General features: G+C 32.3%; 1 pseudogene across 3 annotated transcripts in view; it reads right to left on the bottom strand.

Moving 5' to 3' along the window:
• The window catches only part of LOC118187875 (toll-like receptor Tollo pseudogene), a 501,926-nt pseudogene that overhangs the window by 54,286 nt on the left and 419,818 nt on the right, over window positions 1-27,822 (bottom strand). The window contains exon 5 of one of the 3 annotated variants that reach the window (XR_015040894.1): window positions 23,684-23,758. The exons of the other annotated variants lie outside the window; for them this stretch is intronic. The product of XR_015040894.1 is annotated as a toll-like receptor Tollo pseudogene, transcript variant X2 (transcript). The remainder of the gene's footprint in view (window positions 1-23,683; window positions 23,759-27,822) is intronic. 3 annotated transcript variants of the gene reach the window in all.

Here is a 27,822-nt window from a genome sequence, read left to right as displayed (position 1 = left end):
TACACTAGGAAGGCATGCTAAGAAGGTGGGAGAAAAACCTTATAAGCTAGTGTAATTTTCTACAAATATTGAATATTTCTAATTAGAAATCTCATGATTTTTAGTGCATTTTTATTTAAATCAATTACATTAAAAAGCATAAAAAACCGTCATAAGAACTGTGTTTATTTCTTTTAAATCGTTTAGATTATTACACAGTAACATTCCAGATTCAATTTTGAAAATATTTTAGGCTTTTCCGAATGGCAACACGCTAGCGTATGGAAGATAAAGATATATTGCTTTAAGCAGCTGCAATACCTTACTTTTATACAGCCGAGTTTGTTAATTGAAATTGAAAGGCAAATATTTTGAATTTTTCCGAATGGCAACAGTCGCGAGCGCTGGAGATGAAAATGTTTTATTTAAAGCAGCATTGCCAATGCTCGCTTTCAAATCGTTGAGTTTGTTTATTAAAAATTCTTTAAAATTTTACAAAATCAGAAATAGAAAAAAATCAGAACTCAAATTTCGAGCTCCCAGGTACACATGTTCGAGTGGAGGACTACGATATTCAGAATTTGATGATGGTAGGTACCGTCATTTTCTCATAGTTCGAGGAAAACACATTCATATACGCAGATCCATCATTATTTAATTTTATTGAAATAATACAGGGCGATTAGCAAAAATTTGAAAAGTGATATGCTATTTACACTGAGCCAACACAAAATTTCATTTTGAGATTAACAGCCCATTTTGGACTAACAAGAAGATATTAAATATTATGAATGCGTGAATAATATGCAGAATGTATGTAGTGAAATACCTGAACAGGAAGCACAGAGTGACTTATGTGACTGCAATGGAAATGGTTCGGTAAATTGAGTACTTAGCTTTCGTTAGGGGGGAAAAAAACTAAGTAGAAGTGTGAGAACAAAGATCACCTGTTAATATCTAATCACCTTTGTGTACATCAGGTCACTATGCATTTCTATGCCTTCCTGCCTAATTGTCTAAATTCACAATTTTTCATGTTCTGGCTAGCCTGAAACAGTGGTAAATTTAATTGCTGACACATTTTCTTCTATCACACAGTTGTTGAGGCAATTGAAAATAGTGAAAATCTTTTGTAAGCTGCATTGAAAGATTAATAGTCGAAAAGAAACGATAAGTAGCAATATCGCGTTTTGTTCTAAAATCCATCATATTTTAGGTTAAAATAACTCGCTAAATAACGATGATTGGAGAAGTGAAACAACAAGATTCAGAGTAACATTTGTAAATTTTGAAGGACTAGTTTCGATGGATTAACTGCAGGCTCATCTTCCTCAGCTGCCTAAGTGGAAATGAATGAGATAAGATACGGTGACAAGATAAGATAAAAGAAATATGTCTGGATAGAAATTAGGCTACTGGCGCCATCTATTGATGAAGCAAGAAAATTGTAACATAATTTCTTTAAAGGCTGAAGGTAAAGGCAGATTGGAATTAGGGTTTAGGGTCGTTAACTACAACAGAAATCCTTGTTCTTCCGCTAATTCTTCGTGTTTGACTTTACAATATTCCATCATATTATAAAGATATATTTTTCTTTCCGAAAAAGACGTCAGTATATGCCCTCCGTAAAAGCAGCAGCTTTAGCAAACTAACTGTCACATGGAACATACTTGTAAACAATTATGGGATCATTAGAGTCCTACACGTGATTAATTTTCGCTTTGAGAAATAAATGTCAGTTTTGAGCTGAAAATATCTTAGTAAAGATTACTGATTTATTTTTGGTAGCAACTTCTCAACGCCTTATGTGGTACGATGACTGACAAATGGGAGTTTAACAGCTTTTATCCAAGTAATCTTAGCAATATAACTTTGACGTGCATGGATTATCACCTCTTTGGGACTAGGAGTCTTTTACATAATTTTAGGGAAGTGAAAATATTGAAAACCAAGTTAAAAGGAAATAGGCATTACTTTGTGATGAAGCTTAAAAGCATGATGAAAATAGATATCTATTATTATGTCACAGGAAGCTGCATATCCATTAAGTATTTTACAGATAGACATAATACGTAGCCTGCGAATAATATCACTCCACACGCAGGCAATAAATAATTTCATCACTTTTACTGCTAAGTCAAACAAATCTACATGCAAGCTTAAAATGTACTAAATACTTTCGTTACAAATAACGCAAAATACCTAAATCAAATGAAAGTAAGTAGATGTCAAAGCAAACTCAGATTTTGAGATTTTTAATTTTCATCAGCATATGTTACATATTGTTCTGAATTTTATGCCACTAATTGGGAGAATGTTGAATCAATAAATGTGTTTCCATGTTCAAGACTATCTGTATTCTTCTAAGGAAGTTATTCTTCTGATAAGATCACGATTGCGTTCGAATTTTCGATCAGTCTTTCCAATGTTTCCATACTATATCGAATTATCCTAATTGTTGACAGATTAAAGCAAAGGACTGGCTAGATTAAATTATCTGATAATGGAAAAGCACTCAAGGACTTTCTGTCTCTGAGAAGTATGTTTAAGCAGAAATTGGTTTGCATTTAGCTACACAAAAGAAAAACCGCGAACACCATCTTTATGCAACAAGAATGATCTTTTGAAGCGAATGGTCCCAATGTGGAAATATTAGGCGTATTTCGCTTTTCCGCAACTTGGCTACAAGATAATTTAGAATTCCTCGAAGCTAAGAAACTGAAAAATGCACATTGTCCTCGCTAGGATTCAAACTCTGGATCTCCTTGTGCTGATCAGAAGCACTTCCAGTTACGCCATTAAGGCATATGGTAAGAAGGGTGAAGGTACTTTACACATTTTTCACTTAAAGAGCTATTGGAATTTCAGGTACGCAATTGCCAAATCCTGGTTGTGATGAATTATGCTCCACCACCTTTTCATTCGAGCGCCAATGTAGAGTCATTTAGAATTCAGCGAAAACTAGTCGGACCTACTTCCAATTAGAGTACGAAGACACCCAGTAAAGAAAACAGAAGATACCTTAAAGATAGCTTACAGGCCGGATTTTAATGCAATAAATATTTGCTGTTCATTTTATTACAATGACTCTATAATTTCGGTTTAGGGAAATAGCATAATTCCTTTGAAATCTGATTATGCGTTAAGAGTATTTACAAAATTAAATTGTGTTTCCTTTACTTTCCAGAAATATTTCCAAGATTGAAGAAAAAGCTTGTGTCTAAATTGAAATAAAATTCATGCTGTTTAAAATTCTGCGTTCTTTTTTATTCTTTTCTCCTGGAAATAAAATTCTTATGCCCAGTCATGTAAGATATAATATAAACAGAAGAAAACCTTATTTTTAACTCTAACCAAGATTTGTAAAGAGAAATAAAATTATATATTTAAAATATAATGTTACAAGGCGTGGCGATATTAAATCAGCTGTCCAAAACTCTAATTCGACTGAAATTTCGGTTTTAAATTTGGAAAGCTAGTCTTTTTTAAGTCGGAAACATTCTTTGAATCTTATACTGAAACATATAATTATACTCTATATATATAATTTATACCTATATACAAATTTTTATACACAAAACGAACATAAATAATCTCACGAAAGATAACGAAACCTCTACCATATGCTGTACACACGCATTATTGCTGCCACTGTATTAGCAGCAAATGCTCCATTGATTTTCTGGCTACATACTTTTAGTAAGACAAGTTTTATGACTTCATAAATGCCGAATGTAAAAGAAAATCATTAAGGTAAAAATTCATTAACGTAACCAATCATTAATCATTAATATAAAGTAAACATTAATGTAAAAATCTTAAGCTTATTGGATTATTTCAGACTCTGGCAAAGCACGCGAGATCTATCTGCCTAAGAGCACATATTCTCTACATAGGTCTTTTTAAAGGACATTGTTTCGTACTTTAGATTTGGGAAAAGCGATTAAAAACGATGAAAACTCTCTTGTATCTAGCCCGTTTGCCAGACATTGACCCCGGTTCGAAATACCAGTGTTCGTCGATTTTATACTTGGCTTTCGTGCGTTCAAGAAAAATATATGTGGTTGACATGTCGAGCATTTAACACAGTTAAGGCATTTGAATACACTATCCTTTATTCAGCACAATTTTATTAAAGAATCATAAGTTAGAATAACTGTGAAATTTTTATTTAATAAGTTAGTGAGTTAATTTCACTTGCAACATAAATTGAATACAAACCAAAGCTTTACAAAACATTTAAAATGAAGTGCTGAATTAAAGGACTTACAAAAGATATTTTTTTAATGTTTTGTTTGTTACATTTTCTTATTAAATATCATATTTTTTCACTTAAACCGTAAAATTCAATTCATCAGCAATATCACTAAATATGCAAAAAGAGCTTATTTTTAGAATTTCCGTTACACAGTCTCGCGTGCTGGAGAAAATAATGCGTCTTTTTTTCCCGTAAGTGTCGCCATTGCTCGCTTTGAAATTGTTGGCTTTTGTTAATCAAAAACTCTTTAAAGTTTTACAAAATATAAAATATATAATAAAACAAATTTCAATTTTGGGCTTCCAGATGCCCATATTTCAGTGGAGTGCTACGTTATTCAAAATTGGACGTCTCTAGATACCGTTATTTTTTCACATTGCGAGAAACATACATACATTCATGCAATATTCCTCTTTATTTAATTTCTTTAAATATAATGCAGGGTTCTAATATTTGGTGGCAACAATTTGGAAATTGAAACGCCACAAAACGCAAAAACGAAATTAATAGCCCTTCTGGGCTAACGCCCTTTTGGCTAAAATTGTAAGTACAAAATCTTTTTAACAGTTCTGCATCTGAACATAAATAGAATCCTCTCTCGTTAGTATATATCGTTTGGCCCTCGTTTGGTTTTGTCGTTGCCGAATTTCATTATGGAATTGTGACACTAATTTATTATTAACAGTGACATGATGATATTAATGCATGCGTAGATTGCAGTGATCATGTTCGTAATAACAATGCAAATTATTATTTCTGTTATTTCTTAATTACGCTTAATACTTTCTTCAAACAATTAATATGTTATTGATGACGAAAAAATCGCAGGCTATTTTCTTATAAGATTATAGATTCATTGCACTGGGATGAATAATTTAAGCAATAATATTATATACGAAATCAGAACTACGTTTATGAAAAATATTTAGTAAAAACTTAAGAAAAATGAATGTTATAATGTCTCGCAATTTCACACAAGTCTGTGGCGTAAATTATTACGGGGAAAAATTTAAAATTAAGTAAATGAAACTAAGAATTAAAAAAATCCCTTTTCAAGTTAATGAGCAATCCTAGTTTCCATTTAAATCCGCATTTTATTTTAAAAATACTTCCTGTTTTTATTTGATTTCCCGAGGGTTTCACAAAAGAAGGAAGCACTTAATATCTCAACTAGACTGTATATACAAACATTTACTCGGAATTAATAGAATAGCTTTGGGAAAAATATTGCAAATTTACTCACCGATCTTTTAACGCCTTTTAGCAGTTAATTGCGTTTTAATTCGGCTTCATTTAGACTGTTATCAACAATCAAATAGTTAACATTAAGCTTCTGTTTCTCTTTTTTGTAAAACCATATCCTCTTCCTCATAAAATCATACAATTATAATACAGCAGTTCGTTTTGTTTAATTCATAAGTATGTAAGCTGAATTTATAAGGCAAAAAATTAACAGCTATTTTTAATGGATTGAATATCATCGTATTAGGTAAAGTTAATGCGTATTGTTTCAGATATGTTTTTTTTTTGAAAAATAGTTTTGAATCGCTTTGTACACTGTAATATTTACACTGAAGGCGGTATTATCTAGGAGGTATGTATTTAAAGAAGCTATCTTTTATTTAAAATTTCGGTAATCTACTTTGAAATACTATAGTTTGAGATTTTATTTTTCTCTGAGATTTCTATGAACTCCCGCTTGGAATTGACATAAACTTGATATTCTGCATGGAAAAGTTAATATACTGGAGGTCTGTTATTTAAGAATTACTTAGTATATTTCTGCATGTTTGCGAAATAAGCTTTTGACTATACAAAGAATGTAGGCTGAACATATCTGTCATTTATAACGGGTACTCCAATATCAAAATCAAAATATAGGTAATTTCGAGTTCTTTTTTTTAAATCTAATGTACACTTTAACATGCCAATAATTAAAAGGGAATTATAAATTTAACAAACTGAAACATATAGAAACATTTCGTAGTAATGCATTATAAAAGCACTCAAATATCGATTTTGATCGAAGTGATAAATGCATCATTCCCTTATTTAACAAAGATTTCGTATGAATTTGCTAAATGAAACTGATGAAAACACTAATATTAATCTAGATTAGGGATTCCAAAAGTTTTGACTCGTGGAACTCATTTTAGAATGAATTCTGTGGCGGAGTACTTGAAAAGCCTACAGCCTACCAACCATCTAACATTAATGCTGCTTAAAGAGTAGTGTTACAGGGAGGGGGATGAGAGATGGGGATGAAGATTTAAGAAGTATTTAAATATTATGTAGAGAAAAAAATTCAGTTTTATTAAGGGGACTCATACACCTTAAACCCCTCATGATCTTCGAATATGTGACTGTTGCAAGAATTGGGATATTTTATTTATTTTAAAAGCAATTACTTCCAACCTTTTACAGGTGACTACACAATATAGCTGCATTAGAAACTAGTAACCAGAAAGTTTGTGTTGCCACAAATATTTTGGAATTTAATCCTCTTTGTGACAGAATATTTCGCCATGTTTCCACCTTGCGCGCACGATATTTTAAAAATAGCTAATGGTACATACTTGAAATTTCATGGAATTCTTTATATGGGCACTATTTTCTAACTGAACCAACAATCTGATAAATATTTTAATATTGAAAAATTTTATGGACGAAAGCATTAATTTTTTTTAATAAAATACATTTTATAAACTCAACTCCAAATAAAATAAAAATTTAACATGAAAATTTTAGAATTTTAGGTTCACAGTAGTTTTCAAATGTTATAAAATCTATATATTAAATATGGAATTAAATTATGAAAAAGAATGTTTTAAACTATGCGCGCAAGTTGGAAACATGACGAAAAATGTTGTCACAAAGCGGATTAAATTATAAAAATATTTGTGGCAACACAAACTTTCTGATTACTATTTCAGAAAGCAGCTATATTATGTAGTCAGCTGTAAAAAGTTGGTAGTAATTGCTTTTAAAATAAATAATTTATCCCAATTCTTGCAACAGTCACCTATTCGAACATCTTATGGGTTTTAAGGAGTATGAGTCCCCTTTTAACCAGTTATTAATAAGCTTTCCTGTTTTTCTCGCTTTTCATTTTCCTGCCAGAATGCTCATTTCTAGTTCGCGCGTTCTCAAATGCGATAGAAGGAATAGTATTTAAAGGAAGGTTTTAGATGGTAGAATTAGAGATGTTCCGCCTGCTGAAGGCCACGTTGCTATTTGATTCTCTTGAGAGAAGTTTATTTACGGTCATAACATGGTCATACATAGAAAAGATATAAAAATTCGATTGGGGAAACTGATGTTCAGATGGTCATTTACAGCTTTTCATTTTTGATCTTATATTATTTCTTATTCCTTAATTTCATTCAAGTGTTATTTGTTTTATTTTCCTGGAGTCGTCAAGGAGCTCACGAGAATTACATCTGGAACCGTCAGGGCTCCATGGTGCACAGACTGCGAACACCTAATCTAGATCAACGTTTTCTAACATTTTCGAGAATACAGAAAAAGATTTACACCAAGAAAATGTGATGTTAAACAATCTGCCCTTCAGGAAAATTCATGATACGCTTCTGAGGCTGAACAATGGAAATGTGAGAGTTTTTATCTCACTACCACTAAGAACGTACATGAATCTAAAGTCCGATATTTCAAGTGTTTCAATCGTACATGACTGCACGAATGCTGCCCATTTTTCTTGATTTGATAAAGGACTTACACCCTATTAACAACGGACATCGATACAGAATGGTTATGTGGCCCAGAAGTTTAGCTCTGAAATGCCACATGGGGTCATCATGTGAAAATCAATCAAGGAAATATCAACAAGGCATGCATTCTTGGCTTTTGCATTATTGGCTTCTTTGCATATAACCTATGAATATCAGTCCTATGCATATAACCTAAAATAATTTGAAATCAGAATTTCTATATGTTAAGTATGCGACATTGCTAAATGCTAATATTCCGACGTCCTTTTAACTCTCACGCTATCATTGCTAATATTCTCACGTTGAGTCCTGTGCTATTAAAGCCTATGATATGTTAAATTCGTTTGGCTCAGCTAATCCCACTCAGCGTCAGTTTATGTTGACATCAGTTCTATGCAGAGTTGACCATATACCGGTGTCAATCACATACTTGTGAATGCTTCGTACAAGGGAGAAATATGCATTAATCATTTTATCAAAAACTTTAATTACTCCTTTTTTAACATACCGATTGTTTACTGATAAATATTAACTGGTTTTATTTCGGTGTCGTTATATCATATTGACGTTACGCAAAACAAATTCTTTGTAGTATCTCTGTACAACCGATGGCAAGAAGTTCCGATCATATTATAAGGTATTTCTCCCACCTTCTTAGCATGCCTTTGTAACGTAACGTCTAGTAGACTCGATACGTATTCGAGAGGCCCGAGGTTCGAGTCTCGGCTAGGGAACGGCACAGTTTTCATGTCTCCTGCTTCGGAATAACCGAATGCCTCTAAGTGGCGCTCGAACTAAAAGGGTGGTGGGTGATGATTCTACACCACCAGGATTTGCGATTGGATCGTCTGAATCGCAGTCTGTCTTTAAAAGGGGGGTATATAAGGTATTTCTCTCGCTTTCTTAGCATGTCTTCGTGGTGTAATGACCAGCATACTCGGAGCGTACTCGAGAGGTTCGAATCCCGGGGAGGGCATTGCACATTTTCCATGGCTCCTGCCTAATGTCTCTACATGCTGAAATGTTTACTTTTGCATTTTGAAAATAATAGCATTTAAGTGCTAAAACGATTTATATAATGAGCAAATTAATAAATGCTTTGAAAGATATTTAATTAGTATTATTGTTCTGAGGTTTCTAATAATGTTACTGCTATGATAAAATGCATCGATGATAAGTCATAAAATACATTGAGTGCGCATGTCACATCAATATGTACATTACAATACTTCAAAAAGGCCGCGGATGGTTTTCTTAGTATCCCCACCACTCCCAAGGCACACTCGCATAATAGCATATGTTGAGTTGTTGCTCGTAATTGTCTGACACAAACTTCTGAAAATTAATTTTGCCCACCAAATTTCAGGATTTGTCGCCAACTATTGAAATTCAATCTCGCATTCCAGGTTCAAAATCCATTATCTAGTGATATATTTTCAACACAACCATTTAATATTTTAAATTCTAACATGTAATACATTTGCATGACGCACATATGTATACTAACGTAATTTTCAACCGGTTTGTAAAAAGAAATTTAATTAATCACATATAATTATTTGTTTCACATACTGTAATTAACATCCATTACACGAATAGAAATTTATATTTATAATTTAACAAATGGATTTACAAAATTTTATGATATCTATCATTAAATTAATTAGCAGATTTATAAACGCGTACTCTGTGATCACAATTCATTACTTCGTTAAGAAACCTACATAAGAAAATTGACAGAACTAAAATAACATAAGGATAACAAAGAAAAGACGAATAATTGGTTCATTTATGTAATCTCATATGACAAGTAAAACAAATTACATTGCTATGAGTATCTCCCTTCTTGAAAGAGAAGATCTATTTCTTAAGAGCAGACGTTTCATAAAAAATGCCAAGTTGTCCGAGAAGCCTTTTTCAGGAAGTAATCATAATAAATGCATCGAAATTTGAGTTCTAACACTTAAAAAGCAAAATCATACTTATTAGATAAGATAAATAGTGACAGAGCATTAATTAATTTAACCCTGTCCCTTGAACATCTGTTAAGTTCTGAAAGAACTTTCTAGCCCCGAAAATAAAATAAATGAAAGTATCTTTGAACTCTTGCTTTCTGCCTTAAAAGACTGATGAACTAGAATTCGAAAACAGACGAGGAGCGTAATTACAGCTGTAGCCCTATCGTGACAAATGAATATTGCGATGGCGGCATTTTTTCCCCTTAGAAAGAATATTCGCACAGTTGCACATTTCTGAACGAAGAGAACTTTCCCATTCCATACAAATGTAAATTATCTTATTTGAGAACACTCTCAAGCCGTCTGCAAAGCCCCTTTGATATGGATTAACTAATGCGATTGAAACAATAAATAACCAATTTCTTTAAATTAATACAGAATAAAAGTAATTATAATAGATTCATTATTTCTGAATTGATTCAATAAATTTCTCTAGAGTACATATTATTCGTACAGTGGATGGAGAAAAATATGGAAACACCTTGTGAAATGCATGTTTGAAAAGAAAGATTGATTTTAATGAAATATGTAGGTCGCGCTGGCGTTTTTGACTACTGACGCCACCTATACAACTTCGTAAATGTGCTAAACAGTTCAGTTGTTTGTCGGAGTACTGTTATGTGAGGTTGTCATTGCATTATGTCAGAGCTAAGAGACTTCGAACGTGGGGAAATTGTTGGAGCACGTATGGTAGGTGCTTCCGTAAGCAAGGTAGCCGAGGTGTTTAGTGTTTCAAGAGGTACTGTATCGAAGATTTATTCCGCATATTTGAAAAGCGGAAAAACATCATCTGCTAAATCACAGCGCGGACGAAAGTGCGTCCTGAGTGATCGTGACAGACGATCATTAAGGGCAATTGTGACGAAAAATAAGAAGACCACAGCTGCAAAAGTTACTGCTGAAATTAATGTTGTGTTACCGAACCTTGCGAGTACCAAAACAATTAGAAGGGAGCTTCATAAACAGGGAATTGCTGGCCGTGCTGCAATCGAGAAGCCACTCATCAGTGATGCTAATGCCCGTAACAGGAAAAGGTGGTGCTTAAGTCATAAAGCCTGGACTATAGAGCAGTGGAAGCGAGTAATATGGTCTGACGAGTCTTCTTTTACATTGTTTCCCACTTCTGGCCGAGTTTACGTCTGGAGAACGCCATCTCAAGCCTATAATACAGACTGCTTGTTGCCAAGAGTGAAACATGGCGGGGGTTCTGTTATGGTTTGGGCAGCCATATCGTAGTTCTCTGCTAGCCCCATGATAACCGTGTCAGGGCACACGACTGCCAAGAATGTCTTATGTGAACATTTTGGGCGATCAAGTTCATCCCATGGTACAAACTTTGTTCCCCGATGGTGATGGTGTCTTCCAAGACGACAAAGCCCCTGTTCACCCAGCTCACATTGTCCAGGACTGGTTTTCTGAGCACGAGGATGAGTTGTCCCATCTTCCCTGGCCACCACAGTCACCAGACCTGAATATTATCGAACCTTTGTGGTCTACATTGGAACGGAAAGTGCGTTCTCGTTATCCACCGCCAACATCGTTATCTGAACTTGCCACCGTTTTGCAGGAAGAATGGTATAATATTCCCTTGGCAAACATACAGGAACTGTATTTATCCATTCCGAGAAGACTGCAAGCTGTTTTGGATGCCAACGGGTTTCCTACACCATATTAAGCAAAGAAACATGTTTTTTTAAAGGTGTTTCCATATTTTTGTCCAACCCCTGTATTTAGCCACTTTATTAAAAACGATAATTATAATTTACAGAAAATTACGAGCGCTTCCCCACACCCCCAGTTTCGAATAGTCATCTTTTCAAACGTCCTTTCGTTGGATCATTTTTATTTGTGGTCACATACCATATGCCAAACAACCAAAATTAATAAAAATTTCAAAAATGTAAGATAACTGTACTTTAGAGCAATATACAAGCGCTTGCTTGCACCCCAGGTTTTCATGGTCGTGGTTTCACTGCACCTTTTCACCCCTTCACCGTGTCTTTTCACCCCAGTTTTTGATGGTCGTCTTTTCAGCCCAGTTTTTGATGGTCGTCTTTTCACCACAGTTTTTGATGGTTGTCTTTTCACCACAGTTTTTGATGGTCGTCTTTTCACCACAGTTTTTGATGGTCGTCTTTTCACCACAGTTTTTGATAGTTGTCTTTTCACCGCAAATACAAGCGCTTGCTCTCACCCCTAGTTTTTGATGGTCGTGTTTTCACGGCACCACCGCACCCACCGTTTTTGATGCTCTTCTTTTCAAACATTCTTTTTTTCGAGCCTTTCTATTGTGATTACATACCAGTTTAAATTTAACCAAATTATTAACCAGTTTTTGATGGTCGTCTTTTCCCCTACCTTTTCACCCTTCACCGCGTATTTTCACCGCAGATACAAGAACTTCCTCGCACGCCCAGTTTTTGATGCTTGTCTATTCACCGCACCCCAAATTGTTGATAGTCCTCTTTTCAAACATCCTCTCTTTCGAGCCTTTCTATTTGTGATCACATACCATATAAAAATATATGTGATCACAAATAGAAAGAAAACCAAAATTAACTATCCTTTTTATTTGTAATCATTTACCATATGGGAAATAACCAAATTAATAATTAATGAAATTTCAAAATTTTCTGATAATTATATATATTTCAGAGCATAATACAAGCTCTTCCTCTTAGCCCCCAGTTTCTATTGTTCATCTTTTTCAAACATTCTTTCTTTTGATTCTTTCTATTTGCGATCACATATCATATGCAAAGTTACAAAAATTCATTAAAAATTATGAAAAATTATCAAATAAGAAATAACCGAGCATATTTAACCGGAACATGAATAAAAAAGATACGGAAAATTGCTTCGGACAAAGAGTAAGTGCTTTTGTGTCGTAAAATATGCAATGCGGCGTAACCCCAGCGTCAACAATAATACTCAAACATCATTTGAGGCTTTCAGCGATATCATCATTATGTTCTAATGCCGGCGTAACATATGTAATTTCATAATATCAAATTCAGACAAGCAGATATCCTTGATTCCAACTGGTTCCTCCGTTTAGAGCGAAATCTGAGAGACTAAAGTCATCTTTAACATGGCAGAACGTATACCTGTGTGTGTGTGTGTGTGTAATTATGGCAAAGCCTCGAGAGCTATCTGCCTAAGGGAAGGGATGCCTTCGTGGAGGACGTTCTAAGGGAAATTGGCTCGTTTACACATTACACATGGGGAAAACTACGAAAACTCCCATGCAGCCAGACCGTTCGCGAGTTTCGAACCTCGGACCGAACTACCAGTGTTCAGCGACTTTACCGCTCGGTCGCTGGCGTGCCAGAACGTATACCTGAATTTTCGTCGTCAGAGAGCACGGTACCATATGGACAATAACGATCGCAGTATTGAAAAGACTCACTCAGAGGCAAGAAATCCATTGCAAGTCATAAAATAATTAATTATTTAAATCGTACAACAACAGGAAAAATCTATTCACTAGCGGTTTCAGAGTATTTTAAGTGCAATCGTTACTACCCATGGAGATAATGGCACTAGCGGTAAAGTAGCGGCCCTCTTTCAGAAAAAAAAAAAAAAAATCGATCTAAATATTTACTTTCTGTGGAAACAATTTCCCGTCTTACTACTTACATTTGATATTTTTATTTTAAACCAAACACTATCTCTTCCACTATATATATATATATCCATGTATGTATTAATACATTTTGTAAATCTTTTAAGACTTCTAGGGCATTCTGCATTCGATGAAATGTATCTTTTTAATTATTAAATCCGTATATTTCGTAATGTTTAAAAATTAATATCTGTTTTCTCATTTAAAACATATTTATATTTCATATTTTAAGTAACATTTTTAATTTTTACGAAGGTAGATACGTGAAGAAAGATGCAGCAATTGCAGAAACGGTTAATTAAACATGAAAAATAATAAACGTTCAGAGAAAAGAAAAGTGTGCAAACCCTGAAAATGCTTCAGGAAGAATTTTAAGAAAAATCCTAAAAATAAATAGAAAGATTAAAATAATGTAATAAAAAGATATCTTTGACATTTGAAAAAATCGCAATTAAAAAGAAAAACAATAAAAGTAACGCAAAATTATAATGATAAACTCGTTAGAAATGCCTATAGAAAGAAAGATAGGAATGCTTATCAACTCTTTTTCATATGTACAAAAGTATAAACGCCGAAAATATGAATGCCATAAGTAACTGAACTTTAGGCAGTAGTTAAATATATTAAAGAGCTTTTATATATTTGAAACTAAGATAGAATATTGAGAAACTACGCAAACGGAAAAAAAAATATCTCAATATTAAGATCTCAATATTAAATAAACGCTATGCTTTGCAGGATTGAAATTAGCGTGAAATAGTCTAATATATACTAAAATATAATAATAATAAAGTCTAGTAAAACATAACATAGTTAACTTAACTAGACGATAATACAGGTCTTGAAATTTGCACGATATTACTTGTTTAAATTTGGAAAATGATAAGATGCATCATAATTTGGATGAAAGCATATATTTCATGTCTTCTTACAGAGAATAATATGATATATTATGTAAGATGTAATTTAAAGTAGACTACAAGATCGGTATTCAGAAACGTTAAGAGATGAGAGACATAAAATGTAGAAAAAAAACAAACACAGATTCAGATTAACATGCATGAAATCGTTAAAAAAAGTATCTTTTGTTAATTAAAATTTGTACATTAGGAAGTAAAGTAATTGATCCTGAAGAAAACTATATTACGTAAAGAAATTTATACTAATTAACCAGTTATTTATAATTTCGGCCATTAGTATTGTACAGACATTAGGATATTTTTAAGAAGCCAGAGAGATGAAAAATTAACAACCGCCTTCTCCGGGAATCGAACCACGGACCTCTGGAATACCGGCCCAGCGTGTTACTGTTACACCACGAAGGCACGCTAGAGAAGTGGGCGAAATACCTTATATACTCCCCTTTTTAAAGGGCGACTAAGGATTTAGGGGACCTAGTCGCGAAATCCCGGGTGAGGAGAATCATCATCCACAACCCTTTTAGTTCGAGCGCCACTTGTACAGTCATTAGGATTTTTTGGAAGCCAGAGAAGATGAAAAATATGCAACCGCCTTCGCCGGGAATCGAACCTGGGACTGGGAATACCGGCCCATTGTGCTGACCACTACACCCCAAAGGCACGCTAGGGAAGTGGGAGAAATACCTTATAGTATAACTTCTCCTTTCCGTATCCCTTACCAAAATGCAAATGAGTACCTAGTATTTAAACTGAGTAGCTAGTATCGTGTATTCATTCATAATTATTCCAAGCTTAAATTACATTTCACTGTTCCGTTTAGTTGCATCACCACGAATGGTGGCTTATATTGGAACACAAAAGAATATGTTTTGATCTAAATTTTGATTAAATAAAAAGGTTATTTTTAATCTTTTTAAGACTTGGCACCGTTTCACACATAGCAATAATTCACTTCACGTCTGCTAGGGTTATTGAGTTCTGATAGAGTTGTGAGCCAGCTTCTAGTATAATAATTAATTGTATAATCTTTGACTACTATTTCACTTTTAAATTTAGATCTGACTGTTCTATTTAGTTTAATTACCACGAGTTTTTGCTTATGTTGTAGCGGAAATGAGTGACGTTGTGTTATAAATTCTATTTAAATATAAAGTTAATTTTTAACCTCTTTAAACTTTGTCAACTTTGTCAAACTCCTCCTCTTAAACTTTGTTTCTGTTAAGAAGATAATTTGCTTCACGTCTGTTAGGGTTACTGGGCTTTGGTAGAGTAATGAGCCTTGGTCTAGTATAGAAATTAATTGTGCAGTCTTTAGCTTTTCCACATTGGCATAGGTTTATGGGCTCTATTTAGTTGTATCAACACGAGTTGTGCCTCATATTATAGCACGAGAGAATAACTTTGTGTTCTAAATTCTATTTAAACACGAAGGCAATTTTTAATCTCGCAATTTTATAATTGTTTAAAACATACCGATAATTTGCTTCCCGTCTGTTAGGATTATTGGGCTTCGGTAGAGTAATGAGCTAGGTCTAGTATGGCAATTAATTCTGTAAGTCTTTAGCTATTCCACATTTAACATAGATTTAGCAGCTCTATGTAGCTGTATCAACACGAGTTGTGACTAATATTATATCACAAGAGAATAAATTTATGTTCTAATTCTATATAAATACCAAGGCAATTTTTAACCTTTGCCATCGTTTCAAAACACACCGATAATTAGCCGCACGTCTATTATAGTTATTGGACTACTTAGCATTACAAGATGAAGTCAAACCCTAAGACCAAAATCAATTTTTCAAGAGGAATTTCACTTTATTAAGTTTTAAATATCAGAATATTTATACTCTTTTTTGAAATCCAAGGCTTCTTAGAAGCAAGCTCTTTATGGACTCACAACAAGCTTTGTGTTAATGAATGTGATTTATGTCATCGTAAGAGACTCACAGTTTTGAATGTTTGGCAAAGGCGTATTTATTTAACATATGCTTGGGCCATTTTAATTGCTGTTATTTATATTTCCGTTTTGCTCTCCGAAGGCAAAATGAGAGTTCGTGTTAATTTTGGATTTGGCAGATTTGTATAGACTGTTTCGTTGTGTGCGTAAAGAAACACAAAATATGAAATCTGCCGTCTTTGGGATTCGAAAAACTTAACTTCCAGCTACTTTTTACTGACTACTTATATCATAAGAACATGAAGTTTATACATACATGTAGGGGCTTACTCCACTCACTTTGATGGAGAACTGAAAGCCATTCACGTAGCTCTCCAACAATTATTATTGAGACAGATCTCGTTCAGAAGGACTGTTGTACTGTCTGATTCGACTTCAGCAATACAGGCCATCTCCTCTTACCAAGAGTGTAAGAACATATGCCTTCAACAATTTCAGGAAGCCATAAATGAACTTTCCCACAAGATATCTTTTCAATGGGTACCTAGGCTATTAAGCGTCTGACATCGCTAACATATCAAAAGAATTTTAGAGATTTTGATACTCGAGCTTGTGAGGGCAAACCTTGGCGTGTTCTCGTAACAAACCCAGTTTTTCTTCCTGACCACCCGCAAACAGTTCAGGTTGCATCTTTTAGACTATTGACAGGACATGACTGTCTACAGACTCATTTATTTCGCATTGGACTAGCTGATTCGCCGTTGTATGTTTTATGTAATAGTGGACGGCCAATGACGGCGGAACATTTGGATGAGTGTGAAGCACTGACAAATTTTTCTTGTAGATTTCAGCGCTATTGGCAAGCAAGGAGTTTAATAGCCTAACAGCCAATGTAACTAACATTTGACAAATAAAATCGTGAGAACACGAAACTTACTTCTCCGTCACATAAAGAGACATACGAGAGAGGCATTAGAAGGTGGCTACATCTTCCAAGAATTAGCTTGCTGCACTAAGCCATTAATGCTGCAAGAGCACGTAAAGGAAAAAAGGTTATAAGGTTTTACCTGTTTTATATACTACTTTATAAGTATTTCATGGCATACATATTACAGCACGTCAGTTAAAATGAAAAAATAAAAAGCAGCACCAACGATTAAAACGAATATTGTACTGTTATAAGTGTCAGAAGTGTCTACTTATTAAGGAATAACACAGTGAGTGGAATATGAAAAATTAAAGAAGCATATCATGTGCTTATACAAACTGAGTATCTCCCTAAGTATAAAATTCACAATAATAGTAAAAGGAATACTTGGTAACTTCAGTTACTTCAAATCAGGACTTAATTGAAAGGTTTAAAAAGTGCCTCGTTTATTAGAAAGCATTTATGTTGTCAGGAGAAAAAGATCTGACAAAAAATTAAAATCGCTTTGATGAATTATTTGAAGATTGCATTAAATTAATCATAAGACATTTAGTACTGCGTCTATAAATAAATGTGTTAACGACCCTAACAATTTATTTTATTCTACACTCTTGAGCAATTTCGAACAAAGAGGAATAATATAAAACTTAAACGTTCTTGGTAAAATTTTATTAGTTTTTATGATACATAAAAGTCCATGCATTAAGTAAAATGAAACAAAAACTCTACTTAATAAAATTAAAAGCAAGTGTGTTGCGGGGAAAGTTAACAAAAATCTACTAAGTTGCGAGGAAAGCGAAATTTCACTCTTCGCTGAGTTTTGGGGGAAAACTTTTTCTCGTCTGGAATTTTTTCTCCCTCCATTCGCAATTAAGAAGAGAAGGTACTTTTTCTCACTTATATTTTGTTGCTTTTTCTCATTACTTTACTTTCCACTACCCTCACCATTTATTCGCCGTCCAATTAAACATTCTCGGTCCGGCAAGTACGTGTAAGGTGGTGAAAAAGTAAAAAACAACAACGACGCTTGATAATTAAACAATGGCTTTGTCCGAGGATATAGTTTTTAATGAGGAGCATGCAATAGACTAGGCTTAAACGTTCAAATATATAAATATTTTTATCTCTCAAAAACATTCCTAAAATCTAATATTTGAACGAAATACTATAAAAGCAGCATTACGCATTATTTATTAAGTAAATAATCCGAAATTAAATTCTTGCAAACGGGTTGCTGAGAGGGAAGTTTCACGGTTTCTACCATACGTAATGCGGATATCAGTCAATTTTCTTTAAAATATCCTCCAAAAAAGCACGCCTTCTTTGAGGCTCGCATTACTTCGCTATAATCTAGATTGATTTATTTTTAGCCCAAAGGCCGTTAGCACAGAGGGCCTATTAATTTCGTTTTGGCAATTTGCGTTGATTCACTTGCCAAACTAATGCCACAAAATATTATCGTCCTCTATTACATTTAAAGAAACTAAATAATCCAGAATTTGCCTGAATGCATGTATGTTTCTCGCACTGTGAAAACACAACTGTACCAAATTTTGAATAACGTAATCCTCCACCGAATGTGGGAATCTGGAAGTCCTAATTTGGAATTTGGAATTTGTTTTATTATCGATTCTGTATTTTGTAACACTTTAGCGAATTTTTGATTAACAGACTCAATGATTTCAAAGCAAACAATGGCAACACTGTACGGAAAAAAGAAAACATTCTTATCTCCAACGCGAAAGACTTCGTATCGGAAAATTTGATGATATGCTCATTTTAAAATTATCTTACGGTATTGCTGTTGAATAGAATTTAATAATTTAAGTGCGAAGAGAGCATGATATGTAATAAAGAAAGGTAACAAAATTTCAAAGAAACACACTTTTTAGGGGAATATAAAATCTGAAAGCTTTCAGAATTTGTCCTCCTTTAATTTTTATTCCATCAAGTTACTGCAATGTTAACCTTATTACTTTTATTAAAAATATTAATTAATTAACTAATTAAACGTTTTTCATTCATCTACATTCTTGCATTAACTTTTAAGCTTTAAAATGTGCTCGTATAAATAAAAAAGCACTTACCTATTATTTTACAAAATCTCATCATCCGAATGCACCTTAAAATTGCTATTTAAAATATATACTAATAATAAATTTCTGTTTTCGTATATCAGAAATTGAGTAATTTTTCATTTTACGATATAATATAAAACGAGGTATAGGTTAGGTAAATTTTGCCTTTTTTCTCTTTTTAGGTACTATTATTTGTCTTAAATTATAACATTTCCATCCTTATAAAGACACAAATTATTTTCTCAATTAATTTACCTTAGTTATAAAATCTACTGTAGCAATTATACAAGTATTCATTAAACAGGATAACTTGTTTACTATCTTTTACTATATTACTATTATATATTACATTTATTATATCGTTATTATCATTTATAATATTATTATTATATGTTATATTTATTGTATCACTATTATCATTTATAATATTATTATTATATGTTATATTTATTGCATCATTATCATTTATTATATTATTATGATATATTATATTTATTATATCATTATTATCATGTATTAGAGTATTATTATATAATATATTCATTATATCATTATTATCATTTATTATATTCATTAAAAATAATTCAAATTTTTTGTAGAAAGTCGGTTACAAAATTTTTAAACGATTAATAACATCAAAACTTAAATCGTTTAAAAATGTAATAGTTTTGGTAAATTAAATTTTAAAAAATTAAATAATAATTTTAAATATTGCTGCAAAAGTTTATTCGCTTTCTACCTTTAATAATTTTATCAGTCAGGAAAACTAAAATAAAGGGAGCCTGAAATATATTAAAGTAATATAAACCCTTAAAAGAAGATCAGTTGCAGCATGACTTCAAAAACCGAATAAGGCAGAAGCAAAATGAAACTAAAGTCGAGTTTCGAACATAAAAGAAACTCAAGTACTCAATGTATCACATTCTGAGGTAGAACATCTTCAAAGTCAAACATGAATTCAAATAAAATTCTTAGTTTACTTCGTATCAAGTATTAAGGGCAGCCGAGTTTTAGACTAAACGGAGAAGGGTAAGAATGTATAAAAAAATTCATATGAACAAAGTAACCGCTTGAATCTTAAGTACACTAGAAATGATTATCTTGCAAACTGCGTTTCCAAAACAAGAAAAGGGAAACACGAAAATTTTTTTCCCAAGTATTTTTTGTCTACCATGCGCGTGTTGAAATACCCCTGGGGACAGAGAGAAAGCTTTTTATTCCTTACTAAACATGACAAACAGAGAAAAGTGAACAACAGCAAATAAATATGAATTGCCTGGAGAATCCTGAAAATAAAAAACGATGTACGTTAAGGGAACAATCAAATTATAATAACACATAGCAACGGAAGAACCTAAGCATAACACGACAATAAGCATTCTCCATAGCTGGTTCATAGATAAAACATTTTCCGTTTTTTATATCAAATTTCATAGCAGATATTCTTAGAAAAGTAATAAATTGAACGACTGCTAAGAGTTTGTTGAAATAAGAGGGTAAAATAATATTTCAGAACTTATTTATTGAATTAAAATTTAACCGCAATTTGAAAGAAATTTCAATTTAAAAACTCTGGAATGTACCTGAAATTTCGAACATGAAATGGTAATACGACAGGACAATAAAAAGGTAAACGAAATTTAAACGCCTTTCGAGCAACATTTAAGCACACATAAATATATATGTGTAACCTCACAGACGCATCGATATACATGTAGAGTAAATAAATGAAAAATATCTCTTGTGAAATGTGAAGTGAGATTTAAATAGTAAATATGTACCAGGTGTAAATAAAAATCTGGTCAATAATTAAATTGGAATTGTTAATAAAATGCAAAAATAAATAAAACAAAAAAATTGTTGCTGATTCCATATAAAGATCCTAACTTATCAAGCGGGACTGGAAACTCTCCATGCAACCACAAACAATTCATGAGAAATACATTTCGTCAATTCACATTTCTAAGAAAAATTCCTATCCAAATTTTAAATTTCTGTACAATTTTATAAAAATTCGAATTTGATTCATGAAAGAAGTTCTGAAATGTGAATTAATTCCCCGATGCTCTGACAGATAATTCATTAAAAAAATAATATTCATGAAGGACAATCCTTAAACTAAAAAATTAGAAAAAATGAAAAATACATGGGAAATGAGATGAACATCAAGATACAAATGAAATGAAAATACATACAAATAAAAGTCTAACAAAAAGGGAATTTTAACAAATTAATAAACCAAAATTAATTATAAATTTTACTTGCGTTTTACTCTAACCAAAGGAGATTTAAACACAGCAGCAAGCTTACGTTTTTTTTTTATTTCAAATGGACCAGGGGAAAGAAACATATTTTCGAAACATATTAATCGACTTTTATGAAGCTTTAATTCCTTTTCCCCTGATGAGATCTGAATTGGAGTTACAAAAAAGTGATTAATTTTTGATTTGCATATTATTGTATATTTTTATTTTCGCATTTTTATTTTTCGAGATTGTTCTACTATGAATTCCCTCTTTAATACTATTAGTTCCAAAATTATGTTATGACTCTTATACACGGTTTCAATTATTATATTATATTGGAATTGCCTTGCTTTTATTTCAAATTACTAATTAATTTAGATGCTTTAAGTTTATATAGATATAGATATAGATAGTCATCGTTTTTATTTAGTCATTCGATTTTATTTTGGACAGAAAGGAATGCGAAAATAGAAAGTGGAACTTTCACAATTTGTTTAATATAAGAAGTTAGTAATGTATTTTTTTTTTCAATGTACTTGTGCTACAAGACAAAAAGTGTTGCAAAATAATTTAAAAGTTCTACTAACTTATTTTTAAATGATTAATTTTGTTGAGAACAGCGAATTTGTAACATCAGAGAAAAGTAAAATTGATTATGCGTTGCATTTGGGAACAGCATCAGTGAGTTAAATATTTGTATCGTCTCTTACTTAAGAATATGAACAGCAAGAAGCTTTTTTTCTTTTCATACCATGAATCTTACGTATGGCGTGACTGCTGCCGAAAAAAATGTGGAATTTCCCGAATTTACTAAGATTTCATAATTCTCTTTAGTGCGATGATGACGATACGCGTTACGATCATAAATAATGGGTGGGTCTCTAAATTATCACTTTAAGGTGCCTATTTTAACTCTTTCGCATCGAAGTCGCCCGTAACGCCCGTTCATTCAGGCAACGGCAAACCGCCCCAACGCCTAGTTTATTTTCTACCTAGTTCTTTCCCCTCCACGTTAGTGTATGGCTCATTGGTTTCGCAAGTTGTTAAAAGACATGTCAATCATTCTTTTGAAGCAAATAAAGGAGAAATACGGAAAGCTATTGACATTCGCAGGTGCTATCCGGCCCTAAGGTGAAACTGCACACAATGGATGAAACCGCAGGGGGAAAGAAAAACTATTCCAAGACAAATTCGTAAACACGGGCGTTTTCGATGTTTGTTGAAAACAGATTTGGTCGTATCACGATGCGAAAGAGTTAAAGTAAGAGATTATAACTAGAAACAATAACTTTTTTGAGGTTGTAAGGCTTATGTTAATTTTATTAACAGATGAATTTTAAGTTAAAGTGCCTTTCCTGTCAAATTTTTACTTTCAACTTACTACTTCCGGCCAGAACGTGTTTTGGAATCATTCTGAATACTTAATGAGGAGGAACGGTATTTAAACCGCGAAGTCTACTTGCAGAGTTAGATACACGTGATTATTACTCTTGTCTCAGGGGTGAGAGTTAAGTTACTTTGATGATTGGACTTTGTCACTATGGCCGATGGGCCCTCTTTTCCTTACCCGCTCCTATTTCCCGGCTGGGAACTAGCTGATAGTTGACATTCTGATTGTCCTTAGGGGATTCGATCAATATAGCTTATTAAAGCCCAACTGGGCTAATATAAGCATAAGCAATTAGCATTTAAGCAAGCAAGCAAGCATGCAGAGTTAGAGAGAAACAGAGTTTCTGATTGTCGCGCGTCTGTCTTTTGGCTAATCTCTCTCAAAGCTGTTATTACGCTCGGCCGTACTCAGGCCCTTGATAAGCTTCGTAGTCAAATAGAATTAAGGGGCCAACTCGATTAGAATCTTGATAGCTTCGGCTATATTTCTTTAGTTAATTTTAGTTTTAGTTTAATTCTTAGTCTCTTAAGTCTAAACCTAAGTGTCGGCTTTTATTGTACACCCCAAGACGGAGTTTTCTTAAATCTTATTGGAATAATAAAGGGTTAGTTACCTTGCCTTCTTGTTCTTTCTTGTTACACGAACTTAAGCGATTATTCGCTATCTAGTTCTTAAGATTCGTCACTATCTACAGTAAATGAGAAATACACTAGTGAGAATCTTACAAGGTATTAAAAATAATATAACGCATTAACAATAATATTAAAAAGAGAACGAATAACGGCAAGACTTTGTTGTACTCATTGGTTTAAAACACACCTTCACTCATTTGTTTACAGCTCTTTGACTGCACGCATTATTTATTGTGTCCCGACAAAGCTCTATCGACTTTTAAATGCAAAATATGTTACCAACCCACTTGTAATAACATCTACAATACGAGCTTTGCTCTTTTACTTATTGATTATCAACCAAAGCGTAATAGTTTTCAACCCATGTACCTTTGGAAATGTTGTTAACTCACATACCCTTGCATACGAAATGTTGTCAACTCAATTGCCATAATCTTCGATTATTACTCTTAACTTCTAATTTTAATCTAGGTTTTTTTATTTTTATTTTAATTTTTATTTGTTATTTTTTGGAGGTTATGTGTATGTATGAGGAAATATTTCTCTTTTGTAACAAAATCAGCTTCGAATTCGTTGATCTCCGGCTTAAGAAACTACTTTAGGCGACCGCTAAAACCTGACCCTTTCAGATTTATATTATTTTTAATTATTATTTTTTTGTTTTAATATTTATTTAATTTGTGATAGCACAGCATTTCACTTACTTCGGTAAATTTCAACCCAATATAAAATAAACACTATTTTAACAAGTAATGTAAAAAAAAATTTAAGAGTCTATAAATATTTTCTCCTGCATAATAGAGATTTTTTTTAAAGAAAAAACAAAATATTGTTTCGATGGATTTCAGAAGAAACTACAAATCTGTGTTTTAACATTGAAAACAATATTATTAGATTTAACATGAAACTGGGTTCCTATAATAAACAAATGGCGCATTTAGAACCAATCTCTAAGTACTTTTACTATCAAAAACGAGCAACGACTTCCAGACCAAAATTCGAATATAAAAAAAAAAAAAAAAAAAAAAAAAAAAAAAAAAATTAAAAACTGGAGACGTTTCATCTTTCCTTAAATCTACATTCAAGTTTAGGTTTTGGATCTTACCCTGTTTATAACAAGAATATGTTGCCTAATGAAAATCATATCTGGCAGTAAATCTAGATTTCATGTAAATGTGTTACTTTCTATCCAACAAAAGCATGTTCTTTATCTTTCGACGTTAATTTTTGCACTTCGTCCAAATTAACTCAAACACCATTTGGAATGTGAATGCTTGCGAGATTGCCAAATATACGTTTTTATGAAAATTTCGGCTAATATATCATTAAAGCCCACTCATGCTCATTACGTACTTTTTTTCTCAATTTCCAATGTGGTTTTTCACATCGTCATAAATAATGTAAATTTACTTTCCTTTCTGCAAAATGAGTTTGGCGGACATGGAAAAGCACTTAAAAGTAATTGCCTCTACACGTAGTGTAGAACATAGATTTGCATAGAATTCTTCGGACATGGATATATAGTTAACAGTTCTTCAAACTACTGTTCAAGTAATACACTTTCTGTGTTGACAGAAATGCAGTTGATAAATGTGGCAATCTCAAGGAAATGTTGCTATCTTCACTGCTGAAATCCAATCATTAATTGCCAGGTAGAAGTACCTAATTTGTTCGTGAATCACGCTACTTTATGATGGATGAATACAAACTCCCAAAATGGTGTGAGAGGGAGGGGGAAAATATTCATAAACATAGGCATTTTTATTTCTAACTACAATGAGTAACGAAATTTCATTTTACATTAAGATCAGCCTCAGAATCAGTGTGGCTGTTTATTGATATAATCATTGTGTTTTCTTTTTACAATATGGATTTTTTGATAATAAAAAATATAAAGATTTTACATTAAGCCCGAAGGGGCCATTTTTTTCACGTTTTGTCTGTTCACTTTATTTAATAAATATCAGGTTCTTCGTACTTAAAACATAAAATTAAATTGAACAGCTATATCACAAAGAATTTAAAAAGAGCATAGCTTCAGAATTTTGATACACAGTCTCGAACGCAGGAGATAAGAATGTTTTTCTTTCGTAGAGTGTTGCCCTTCCTCGCTTTGGAATCGTCGAGTCTGTTAATCAAAAACTCATTAATTCTTTACAAAATATGAAACAGATAATAAGACAAATTTCAAATGTAGGATTCCAAGTGCCCATATTCGGATGAAAACGAACGTTATTCAAAGTTCATGGCTCTAGGTACCGTTGTTTTATCACAATACGAGGAACATGCATACATTTATGCAAATTCTTCATTATTTAATTTCTTTAAACATAAACACAGGGCGATAATATTTGGTGGCATAAATTTGAAAAGTGAAACAAACATTTAGAGTTTTCAATGCAAAATGCCAAAACGAAATTATTAGCACTTCTGGGCTAACGGCCTTTGGGATAAAAATAAATAAATTAAAAATAATCTTTATAATTTTAAGTTTTATTTCAACATTCGTCATCGAGGCATCACTTTGCTTTATGCTAATGATTTCACATTTTTGGTAATATATTTATTTACTGAACAGAATTTGCATCCGGGTGACTAAGCCAAGAGGTTAAGATAAAGCCACTTGTGATTTGCAAAAAAGAGTGTAAATTGACAAACTTTTTCATTCTGTTTATTTACTCATTAACACATACGAAACAATACGAAATGTTTTCCAATATCAAATTAATTATAAACCAAGTTTATTTTATTCTTCCGAGAGGATGCAGTTTTAGTTTCATCACAAATAAAATGCTAAATAATTTAGATGTAACATAATCATTAGGATAGCAGTAATGGGGGATAATAATATACTTAAACACCATTAAAGTAACTGCATTGTTATTGCAAATTTATAATAAATTAATAAATACACTTATTATTGCAATCATGCGTAAATCATTTGAATTAAGCCAAATGGTGAAACAAATACTCGCGTAATTAAAATTGAAAAGTTTTGTTCTTAGAAATAATTTAAACCATATTATACGTACTTATTTTGGAGCATACTCATAATGGAAAACGTCATAATAAATTTTGAGTAATATTCATAAAGTGAAATAAAATGTATGCTTATAACATCAACAAGGAAAAATCTAATGAATAATAATATTCAAAAGCTAAAATTTTTTCAGAAAATATCAAAACATTTATTCTGATATATTCAAATACCTCTCCATACAAAATTAATTTAAATAAAAATAAATTATTAGAAATTAGAATCAGATGAAGTTATATGAAAAGTAGATAGTAAAATTTTACCCATAACCAAAGTAAGCATTAAAAAAAATTCAGAAAAGTTTTTTAAAAAACTAACTGAACTGTTAAACTGTTTATTTGTATGTAAACTCAGAATGACACAACATTCGTAGTTTTAAAAATGCCATTAAAAATGATTAAGAGCATTAAGGGGACTCATACACCTTAAAACCCATAAGATGTTCGAATAGGTGACTGTTGCAAGAATTGGGATAACTTATTTATTTTACAAGCAATTACTACCAACTTTTTACAGCTGACTACATAATATAGCTGCTTTCTGAAATAGTAATCAGAAAGTTTGTGGTGCCACAAATATTTGTATAATTTAATCCGCTTTGTGACAACATTTTTCGTCGTGTTTCCAACTTGCGCGCACAGTTTAAAACATTCTGTTTCATAATTTAATTCCATATTTAATATATATACAGCTTTTATAACATATGGAAACTACTGTGAACCTAAAATTCTAAAAATTTCATGTTAAATTTTTATTTGATTTTTAGTTGAGTTTATAAAATGTATTTTATTAAAAAAAAATTTAATGTTTTCGTCCATAAAATTTTTCAATATTAAAATATTCATCAGATTGTTGGTTCAGTTAGAAAATAGTGCCCATATAAAGAATTTCATCCAATTTCAAGTATGTACCATTAGCCATTTTTAAAATATCATGCGCGCTAGGTGAATACACGGCGAAATATTTTGTCACAAAGAAGATTACATTACAAAAATATTTGTGGCAACACAAACTTTCTGGTTACTAGTTTCAAAAGCAGCTTTATTATGTAGTCAGCTTTAAAAAGTTGGAAGTAATTTCTAA

The sequence above is a fragment of the Stegodyphus dumicola genome, chromosome 4 (assembly GCF_044657685.1).
Source record: "Stegodyphus dumicola isolate Sdum_Otavi_A_Nest chromosome 4, ASM4465768v1".
NCBI lineage: Eukaryota > Metazoa > Arthropoda > Arachnida > Araneae > Eresidae > Stegodyphus > Stegodyphus dumicola.
The sequence above is the reverse complement of the archived record's forward strand: the minus strand, read 5'-3'. Positions and strand labels throughout refer to the sequence as shown.